At 50.8% G+C, this 10,536-nt stretch overlaps 1 long non-coding RNA gene across 4 annotated transcripts in view; it reads right to left on the reverse strand.

Annotated features, from left to right (window-relative positions):
* LOC106730665 overlaps nt 1-10,536 on the reverse strand; it is a 71,436-nt gene that overhangs the window by 37,532 nt on the left and 23,368 nt on the right. The window contains exon 2 of one of the 4 annotated variants that reach the window (XR_004313194.1): nt 9,462-9,531. The exons of the other annotated variants lie outside the window; for them this stretch is intronic. This is a non-coding gene — a long non-coding RNA (uncharacterized LOC106730665). The remainder of the gene's footprint in view (nt 1-9,461; nt 9,532-10,536) is intronic. 4 annotated transcript variants of the gene reach the window in all.

The following is a 10,536-nucleotide window of genomic DNA, read 5'->3' on the forward strand; positions in this document are numbered from 1 at the left end:
CGGCAACCTCCCCCACTGCTCTCAACCCATCTCTTCTCTTCCGAAAAACAGCTCCGGCTTCCAATCCCATGTGGCCCCTTCCTCTTGCCTCATCTACTTCCCTGGACCTAGCCACTTCTTCTCAGCCTCCTCGTCCCCAACCAAAGGTGCCACCTCCCTATTCTCAGCCAACACAGGACAGGACCAAGGTCATTTCCACACAGCTGTCCCCAGGAGCCGGGCCCTGCCCAAGTAACCCCCCTCCAAACTTTCCCTGAAAAAGCTGAATTGTCTTGGCCATTTGGGGGGCACCTCTCACACAGGCCGGGCTGCCTGGGCAGAGCCTGGCGGAGCTATTATCCTACATTATCTCACTCCCCTGCTCCTGAAAAGAACCAGTGACTGCTCGCCCCCCTCAGCCCTCCCCTGCCCGCTCCTGTCTTTTACACTTAATTACCTCACTCATTACCCCGCAGCCTGCAGAGGCCGGACCACAACTGGGGCGTGAGTAATCCCCGCATCACACACCCAGCCAGCCGGCCAGCAAGGAGCAAATTGCTCACACAGCCCATAAATAAAGGAATAGGGCCCACTCAGGCCTTCGGAGCAGAAGGACCTTCATGGTGGCTGCCGTGAGGGGCAGGCATCGGCCCTAGCTTCCCAGTTGGCCTTGGCCAGTGCTGGTGAGATGGTCCCTACCTCCCCCACCCCAGACGGTGACCTTGAACTTCCCCAGACCACTGAAGTCACAGCTCAGTGCCACTGACAGATGGGGCAGCAGGGGCCCCCGCCCTTTCTTCACCACAGCCGGGGAACTGTCCAAGCATGGCTCCAGGCTCCCTGTGTGACCCTTTCAGCCACCTCTCATCACCACCATCCCCCACACTGAATGCCTGGCAAGTCCCCTGGGTCCTCTTTCTTCTCCAGCCCTTTGCACATGCTGCTGCCCCCATTTCTTGAACACTCTCCCCGAGCACCCACAGGCATGGTTCATTTGCGCTCAGGTGAGAGGTCACCTCCTCCAGAGAGTCTTCCCTGATCCCTCTGGGCTGGGTGAGGGACCTTATGGACTTTCTCCCATCAAAACATCCAGCTTTTATGTTGTCTTTGTCTTTGCTTGTGTCTTGTCAAGGGAGGAATGAGTTTCCCACATGTCCCTTTGCCTAGTGCCTGGCACATCACCAGGCCACTGACTAAGTGCTAAGTAAACTCGAGTGAATGAATGAATGAATGAATGAATAAGGGAATGAGTGACGATGATCAGTAAGCTGCCTATGCCGGATGGAGGGGCTTGGGCCTTCTTTCCCCTGTAGCATGAGCCTCCTCCCTCCCAAGCCATAGGCTCCTGCATACGGCAGGATGACCTGGGACCTCTCTGGGGCTAAAACTTCCCTCCGGCCTCTAGAAGGTCAGGTTCAGACTCCTTCCCTCACCTCAGCTTAGGAAATACCCACTTCTCCCCTCTGTCATGAGAGAGCCCAGCCTTGGCCCAGTAGTTGCCTGTACAACCTCTTCACATCCACTTCCCGCATCACCTCCTGCCACCTCTGCTGGTCTATCACCTCCCACAGCACCTCAGGGTGGCTGACACGGACCTGGCTATGTGGTTGGCTTCTCTCGGTCTGAAGGACTTCATCTCATCCTCCTGCTCCCTCCCAGATCCAGAGTAAGGGAGAGACTTGGGAAGGTGGTGGGCAGGGAGCTCCTAAAACCTGAGAGTCCAGAGTTCACAGAACCCTTTGATATCTGGTAAAAACTGTGGTCCCTTTCTCAGAATAATGTTTTCAAATTAATGAAATAAAATATATAGTATTACAAAGGAAACCAATTATACTGAAACATCAAAATATTAAAAACCAATCTGCATTACAGTAATACATGTGCTTCTTTATTACACAACACCAGATTTAGCAAATAACTGTTGTAATTCCCAAGTCATGATGAGCATAAATGATATTTCAAGATATCTGGAACATCTGTAACATGATAAGAAGGTATCTATGATTTCTATCGGTGACAAAGTTATGGGTCCTGCTAATACCACCATGGACTGTGGCCTACACGCATCACTGAAGGAATGATAAATTTCACACAGATGCTAGTGAAATTAAAGATGTAACACTTTTCCTATCCAAGTTAACGATGGGCCTTCTGAATCCCTTCTAGGGGCCCCAGGTTAGGAGCACCTATGATGGGGAATGACAAGCACATCCTGAATAAACTAGCACTTCCCTTCTCGTATCTTGGGAGACATCGTTAATCAATTTCAGCAGTCTTTCGCATTGAGCCCAAGCTCAGTTCCAGAATCTATCTCAATGCCAAGCTCTGGGCAATGGCTACCAACAAATTAAAGTGGGCTCTTGAGCTGTAATCAATTTCTCATTCCTGGGGAGAAGGGGAGGAGGGCAATGCCATTGTGAGAATGAGATTAAGGGAGAAAGGGTAGTAAAATGAGGTTTAGCAACAGTACAGGGAGGGGGCATAAAAACACAACACTTGATCGTAGCTTAATGTAGGTCATCAGCGCAGTCAACCAAAAAGCTTATGAAATGTCTGGTCAAGTTATTAGAAGTCCAGTATCTAGAGTGAGGGAGGTGACAGTCCCTTTCTGCTCAGCTCTGCTCATATATTTCTGGGAGTTCTGTGTCCAGTTTTGGGCCCTACAATTTGAGAAAAACAACGAAAAACTGGAGCATGTTTCAGGGAAGCAACCAGGATGGGCAGATGTGTGGTAAACCACAGCCTGTGCCACGTATGTGTTCACACCACAAACATGGATTGAGACTTCCCCCTGTGCCACGTGGTGCTGGGGGTTGGGAACACCAACGTGAGCAGCCCCAGGCCCCTGCCCTTGAAGTGAGGACAGCGGAAAGAACTGGGTGTTTGCGTATCCCCGAGGGGCCATCCTGGACCAGAAGGATGGAATCTGCAGGATTCCACTCAATCTGAGAAATATACTACTGGAGGTTCCAGACAATGGCATGGGCTGCAGATCATCAAGGATCCACGGCAACAAACATGCTTAAAGAGGGTCAGCAACCAGAATGGAGGCTTCATATGCAAAACAAAACAAATTAGGTCAAAGGCCTGGCCTGAGGGAAACGTCCCTGCTAACAGCACGGGGCCCCAAGGCCAGAGCTCATGCTGCTGAGGCGAATGCTGGATGATGACATCCGGACCTTTGTTCCTGCTGTTTCTGGACACTCAGTGTAGAGGCTGCCACACTCCAGCCAGCATGGCATGGGGCTATCCTGGGCTACGTGACTTCCTCTGGCTGCAAAGGAAGTGGGGGAGGCCAGTATGGGAGGAGGGGATTCAGAAGGCCAGGGTGTTGGAAGGTTCTGGGCAATTAAAAGGAAGGAAACATGTCCACTCCAGCCACCAACAATCAGGTGCTTCTGCTGTGCCTGGCTCTGTGCTGAGCACTTCCCTTGGATTGTCTCTGTTAATCATCTCTGCTCTCCCAAGTGTGTGCTGTGTTTATCAATGCCCATTTTACAGATAAGAAAAGTGAGGCCCAGAGAATCTAAGTCATTTGCCCTGTTCTTTTCACTGCTTCACAGAGGTGGGCCAGCTGGGGCAGGGAGAATCACCATCTACTGTGAAGCTGACACAGGCAAGGGGTTTGTAGGCGCCACCAGTCCTGGGATCTCAAGGATTCCAGACTGCAGCTGCCACAGTAATGCTAGCTAGATTCCCCGTGTCCCTGCCAAGCACCTGCTGCATTCTGGACTCTAGGCAAAAGTCATCCCTGCAGAGAGGTCTTCCTTAACCACCCCATCTAAAACAGCCCCGCCCCATTCTATCTGCCCCACACCCTGTCTTCCTGGCTCTTTGTAGACTGGAAGCTGGCATAGCCACTTACTTGTTATTACCTGTCAGCACAGTGGGATGTGAGGGGCATGAGAGCAGGTCTCTGTCTTGTCCACTGCTGTGTTCCCAGCCCTGAGCACAGTGCCTGGCACACAGCAGGTATTCAGTAAATATCTGCAGACTTACTGACTGTGAGACCTCAGGCAATTTCTTAACCTCTCTGTGCCCATGTGGTCCTTTATAAAATATGTATCAGTATACTCTCTACCTCCAAAAGTGCTCATGAAGATTCCATGAGTTCACGTATCACAGCCAAGCAGTCCCTACTGTGCACCAGGCCAGTGGGATTTTGCTGCAGGGCCTTGACTGTTGGAGCCACAGGAGTCAGAAAGGAGATGCTCCTTGGGGCTGAAAGGTCCAAGAAGTCAACTGGAAGAGCGTGGACTCTGGGTTTACAACAGCTGACGTCACTGAGCACCAACTGTATGTACCCTAAACACCTCACTTATCCCCATCTGCTCTGGGAGGTAGAGACAATTAGTATCAACATCCCCATTTGACAGCGGAAGAAACTGAGGTACAAAGAGAAACTAACATGTCAGTAAGTAGCAGAGGAGGGATCTGAACCGAGGCCATCCATGCCTTTAACCCCTCTGCTCCCCTGCTGCTCACCAGCTGGGGTGAGACAGAGGGGAGGTGGATAAGGGGCACTGGGGGCGTGTGGACGTTCAGACTTTTTAGGAGTCTGTCCACTAGTTTGGGGTCAGGCACAGGTCAACATTGACAGCCCCCTGCCTCCACGCACCTGGGCCACCTCCTGGCTTTTTCCAGAAGCTGCTGGGTCCCAGCTGGTATATGAGCAGAGGTAGGGATCAGGAGGCAGAGCTGGGGGTACGGAGAGGGGTTGATTCCTCTGTGCCAGGAGCCCTGGGAGCCCGGAAATGCCAACTCTGCAGTTTCAACATCCGCCTCAGCATCTGCCAGTGACGGTTCTCAGCTCGGCTGGTGGGGAAGAGAGGGAGGCAGCAGAGGCCACTGTGGGGTGAGGGAGCCAGCCCTGACCTGGTCAAATGGGGCTCGGGAGGGAATGATGCTGATATCCTGAAGGCCTTTCAAGTAAAGTTTCTGTTTATCAGGGGCTGACTGTGCTCCAGGCCTCACAGAGCCCTATTTAGTAGGTGCTATCATTGGCCTCGGTTTACACAGGTGCAACAGAGGCTCAGAGAGGTAAAGTGACCTGCCTAAAGTTACACAGATTGAAGAGGCAGAGCTGGGATGAAAACTTGGCTCAAGGTGACCCAGGCCCAAACTCTGAACCATCTCACTTGCTCATTGAACATGAGGCTCTTGTGAGGGGCCTTTTAGCCCCTCCATCCCTGACCCATGCTGGGAGCTTGTCCCAGGTCCCCCTGACTGGGCAGGGAGCCCAGTGATCAGGTTCCTGCAACCAGTCCTTTCTAGAGGTTTCAGGGAGCCGCTTAAGGTGTGACCCTTCCAGGGACAGGAGTTAGCATGTTCAGGAACGTCTCCAACTTTGAAAGAGAGACACTTTCATGGGGTAAGGTCAAAGTCTGTGGCAGGCAGGATAGGGTTTCAGGCATCCCCCACAGCAGAGGGAAACCTTGAGGGTTGACGAGTTAACCTGAACTCAGGTCAAAGGGGACCAAGGTGAGTGGGGTGGGGGTCACAAGAAGGTTTTCCACTCATTAATTTATTCATTCATTCAAGATATGTATTTATTGAGGACTAATATTTGCCCAGCACTGTGTAGGTGATGGAGTGTGGCAGTGAATAGAGCAGATGTGGGTGCCCACCCACAACTTAAGGAGGAGAAAGACCCCCTTTGGGCCTCTTAGAGAGAGGGATTCTTTTAAAATCAGGGTTTGAGTCCTGACACCTAGCTGGGTCTCCCTGGGCAATCACCTTGCCTCTCTGAGCCTTGGTTTCCTCATCTGTAAAATAGGGGTGGCAGCAGGCCCCACCTCAAAAGTTGTTGTGATGGTTACATGAGGTGATCGACATAAAGAGTCAGATTTGTCTCCTGGCACATAGTAAGTGCTCAGTAAATGTCAACGAGCATTATTGCCATCTGAGACTTTAAAACATGCTCCTTCCCACCACATACCATCTTGGTTCTGAGCTAGATCTTGGGGTCAAGCAGGGGAGCAATGGAAGGAGGGCTTACCTAGGCAAAGAGGGGAGAGAAGAGTGTTCTGGGCAGCAGGAACAGGATATGCACAGGCCTTGAGGTGAGAGGCTTTGAGGGAACAGGGCAAAATCTCCAGGAGGGTCTGGGACCCTGCCACACCCCTCAACTGCACCAGTCAGGCCCCTTTCTGGAGTCTATTGAGGCTCTGAGCTCCACAGTCAATGAGGAATGAAGATGGAAAGGTTCCCAGAAATCGCTGCCAGGGCCTCTGCAGTTGGAGAGGAGGCCTCATGGCAGAGCGGTGAGAGCACGGCCTCTAGAGCAGACTGTCTGGGCTGGACCTGGGGCTCACCACTCACTGGTTGTAAAACCTTGGACAAGTTACTGAACCTCTCTGGGCTCAGTTTCCTCTCTGGAAAATGGGGAGGAAACACATAATACTGTTTGTCTCAGAAGGCAAGTGTGAGGATTAACTAAGATGATATTTGTAAAGTGTGTAGATGTGTACCTGGCACACAGCCCAGAGCTGAAAGTGTTTATTAAATGAATAAAGAAAATCACGTGGCAGCTGTGAGGAGGTGCTTGCCACTCAGACCGCAGTCACTGAGAGCCTCTATTGGCAGCCCTCTCAATCTGCCAGCGTTTGAGCTGAGGCCACGCCCTTCCAGGATGCCCCGCTGATGACTGGGCACGGTGCGGAAACGGGGCCTGGACATTCTGCCCTGGAATCTCTGAACTGGAGCTCCCCATGGGGTCGGCCAGACCTCCTTCGAGCCACACCACTGCCTGGGGCTCCTCTAACCCAGTCTTGCTTTCCCCCACCTCTCCTTTCACAGGTGTCAGACATGCACCCTGGACTGAAGGCACACCTCTATTTCTTGCAGGTTCGTTATCCTCAAGAAATCTCCTGCAACCCCACCTCTGTTTTCAAATCTGCTTCCCAGAGGACCAAAGTGACCAGAGAGAGAACACAGCAGCTATCAAATTCTGGAGGAGCCCAGCATGGCCTTGGACAAATCATCTCTTAGTTTTGAGGTACAGAGCTGTGAAGAGGTCCAGTTTCAGGCTCCTCCTATCCTTTTTCCTTTGGCTCAGAAGAGGAGGGACTGGAGAAATACACTGGCGAAACAGGCAGAGTAAGTGAGGCTTACCAGAGAAAGAGCCCCATCAGTGTGAGGTGGATGCATTTGTGGCCACTCTCCTCCTTGGAATTCATACAGAATTCCATTATCGGCTCTGGACGGCAGCTCAGGGACCATCTTGTCCCATGCCCATTTGACAGACCAGAAAGCTGGAGCCCAGAAGGGGGAGCAGAGACAGCAGAGGCGGGGCTAGAATCAGGCTCCTGGCTCCCAGAGCAGTGCTCCCTCCTCACATCATGGGGTGAAGCCTGCAAATGTGATGCCCCATCCCCTCTTTACAGATATGCAGAGTGAGCCTCAGGGCGGCTCTGCCAGCCACCTGGGGTTCCACAGCACTGAGAGTCACATCGAGACACTGGTAGCTACCCTCCTTCCTGACAGGCGGGGCAGGGTTGAAATCTGAAGGATACCAGAGCTGACTAAGCAGGGCAGGGAGGGCCAAGCCTGCAGCCCCCACTAGCTAGATCCGTTACGCCCAGCCTGGGACTCCTGGGGAGGTAGGCAGTGGGCCACATGGATGTGGGATCCTCCGCAGCTCCTCCGCACAGTAACCATATGTCCTTGAGCCAGTCCTTTCACCCTCATCTGTTGAACCGGCCAATAACAGAGCCTTCTCCCATGAGGCCATGGTGAGGCTTAGATGGGTGACGATATGTAAATAAAAACAGTCAACAATTCTCAAGTCAAGTTACTGTGTGCTCTAAGCACTTTACAGGTACAGTATCCTTTAATCATCACTGCAACACTGGAGACAGTCCCTGTTAATATCCTCATTTTACAGATGAGGAAACAGAGGCACAGAGAATCACAGAGCTGGGAAACAGCAGAGCATGGATTTGAACTGATTGCAAATCTCTTTATAGAAAGACCCTGGCAAGGCCAGCTTCTATGGAGGGTAAATGTCTAGAACGGGGCCAGGCATGTGGAGCTGCTAAGAAATGCCACTGTTGATATAATAATTATTGTTGTCGGGGAAATTTGCCATCGGCAATGCTATCTTCCCAATAGTCAGAAGAATGAATATCCTGACATGTTTCACGACACTTTATCATTTCTTCTCTTCAGAAGTAAGGGAGTAGTTAGCAAGTGCTCTAGATAAATGTTTCCTGAACTGAAACATTTTATAATCTTTTTGGAAAACACAAGAAGGTGGAGAAATACCTATAGTTCTACCACCCTTCTTTCACTTTCTTGTGCATGTTTATTTATTTATTTGGTTCATAGTTGCAGACGTGCTTTGATAGATTTTGAGATTCTGCATCCTTCACTTAACATAACTCCGTGAGGTCTTTCCCCCATATGATAATTTTTAATGGCTACAGAATATTCCATCTACTAGATGTCCTCTTCACAGCCCCTCCCCATTTTCTCCTGCTTGGGGGTTTTATTCCAGACTCTGACACAGCAGTAAGCACCCCTGGGAATAGAAGTCTTTCCTTATTTGATGTGACCTGGAGAAATGAATTCCTAACAGTGGACTTTCTGAAACCAGTAAGCTGGTGTTGGGGGAGGTTTGCAGGACTGAAGGCCCTCCGTGGTATCCTAGTGATGAAGCCATGCTAATGGTTGTGTATTGCATCCATGCTTAAGGGCACCCAGCCCCATAGGTATTTTTGAACCTCACCTTCTGGGCTGAAGGTTTCTTATCTGCTGAGGTGCCCACACCACCTTTCAGTCGGAGGTCAGAGACCTAGGATCTTATCGTCAACCTGACACTAGTGAGCCATGGGACCCTGGATATCCTGCCTCTGTGAGCTTCCATCTGTCAATTCAAGAGGAGATTGCCTCTCCACCCTGCCCACTGAGAAGACCTGATGAGGAAAAGTGACACCCCAGTTCTGTCCCTAGGTCACTGTGGACTCTCAGTGTCCTGTGAGGCTCTCTGGGCTCAGTTTTACCATCTCTTATATAAGAGGTGAGAATGGTAGAACCAGTGGGCCCACTGGACTTGGCACCCCTAGGGGACAGAGATCCTAGCACCCACTACAAACTCAAAAACATGACTACACCATGAATAACTATCAACAAATTCCTCTATGTGAACATCAAAAAGTTATTCTCCAACCAACAGGTCCACTTTTTAAGGCTGAATCTCACCCCTTAGTCACTCATTCATGATTTATTGAGCACCTTCTGGGTTCTGGTCCTGCCAACTTCCTGACCTCATCTCCTTTCACACCTGGTCATTCCTGAACTAGCCCAAGCTCATTTTTGCCTCAGAGCCTTTGAACTTGTGAAGCCTCTGCCTGGAGCACTCTTTCCCTGGCTCCTCCCATAGCTGGCTCCATCCCATCACTTAAATCTCTGCTTAGATGTCATCTCTTCCAGGAGACCCTTGCTGGCCACCCTTCTAGGTATCATCATTCTCCATCACTCACCCAGTTTTATGTCCCTTGAATGCCACCTCCAAAGACAGCAGGGACTAGGGCTATCTAGGTAGGTCACCACCTATTCCACAGAAGCAAATAAACACATGTTAGGTGAATCCTGGGTGCTCCAGGCACAACTGCACATATAGAACCTACGTGGATTGGACACCTGCTATATGTCAGGCACCATTCCAAGCCCTTTCATATACAGCAGCTCTTGTAATGTTCCCAGCAACCCCTGAACGAGCAACAATTTTTATTCCCAGTTTATAAATGGGGAAACTGAGGCACAGAGCAATTGAATAGCTTGCCCAAGGTCCCCTGGCTAGTAAGTAGGGGAGCTGGAATACTGAGTATGATGAGCCAAACACAGGACAGAGTTCCTGTCCTCACAAAGCTCAGAGGATAACAGGCAAGCTGGCCCAACCTACCAGGTAGGAAGTCAGGGACCCTTCCAAGAGGAAGTGATGCATCAGCTATGCCTGAGGACAAGTAGGGGAATACTAGGGTGAAATGGAGGGACGGACAATCTGAATAGAGGAACCTGTGTGGAGGCCAAGAGAGAGCAGTAAGCCTGCAAAACTAGAAGTTGGCTTGTGTGGCTGGCGTAAGGAACACCTGGTGTGCCATGAGTCAAGGGGTGTGGTCACCTCAACCTTCTGTGACTGAAGTTAAAAAAAAGTCTCCAGGGGGCAAAATATGGGGCAATATGGCTAAGAAGATAGGCAGAGCCCCCCATATCATGCAAGGCTTTGGCAAGATCAGGGGCCCAAACTTAATCCTGAGGTTTCTAAGTGACACCTCAAAGACTGTGAGCCCTTGACTCAGAGGGCCCAAAGGCCAGGGAGAGGGGGGTAGTCTCTAGAAATTTCTGCTGACTCACTGGGGGACATTCTCTTAGTCTCCATGGGTCTGTCTCCCAACTAGTATTGGATGACCCCATCCCAAAAGTACATCCCCACTCCATCAGCTTGGCATTCCATAAACAGCATGCTGTTGACCAATGAGATCTTGGCATTCCTAGTCTGATTCTGGGACTCTTGTGCTTTGGCCATCCCATACTTGCTGAGGCCGGCCCACCACC

This window comes from Camelus ferus, chromosome 19, assembly GCF_009834535.1.
Source record: "Camelus ferus isolate YT-003-E chromosome 19, BCGSAC_Cfer_1.0, whole genome shotgun sequence".
NCBI lineage: Eukaryota > Metazoa > Chordata > Mammalia > Artiodactyla > Camelidae > Camelus > Camelus ferus.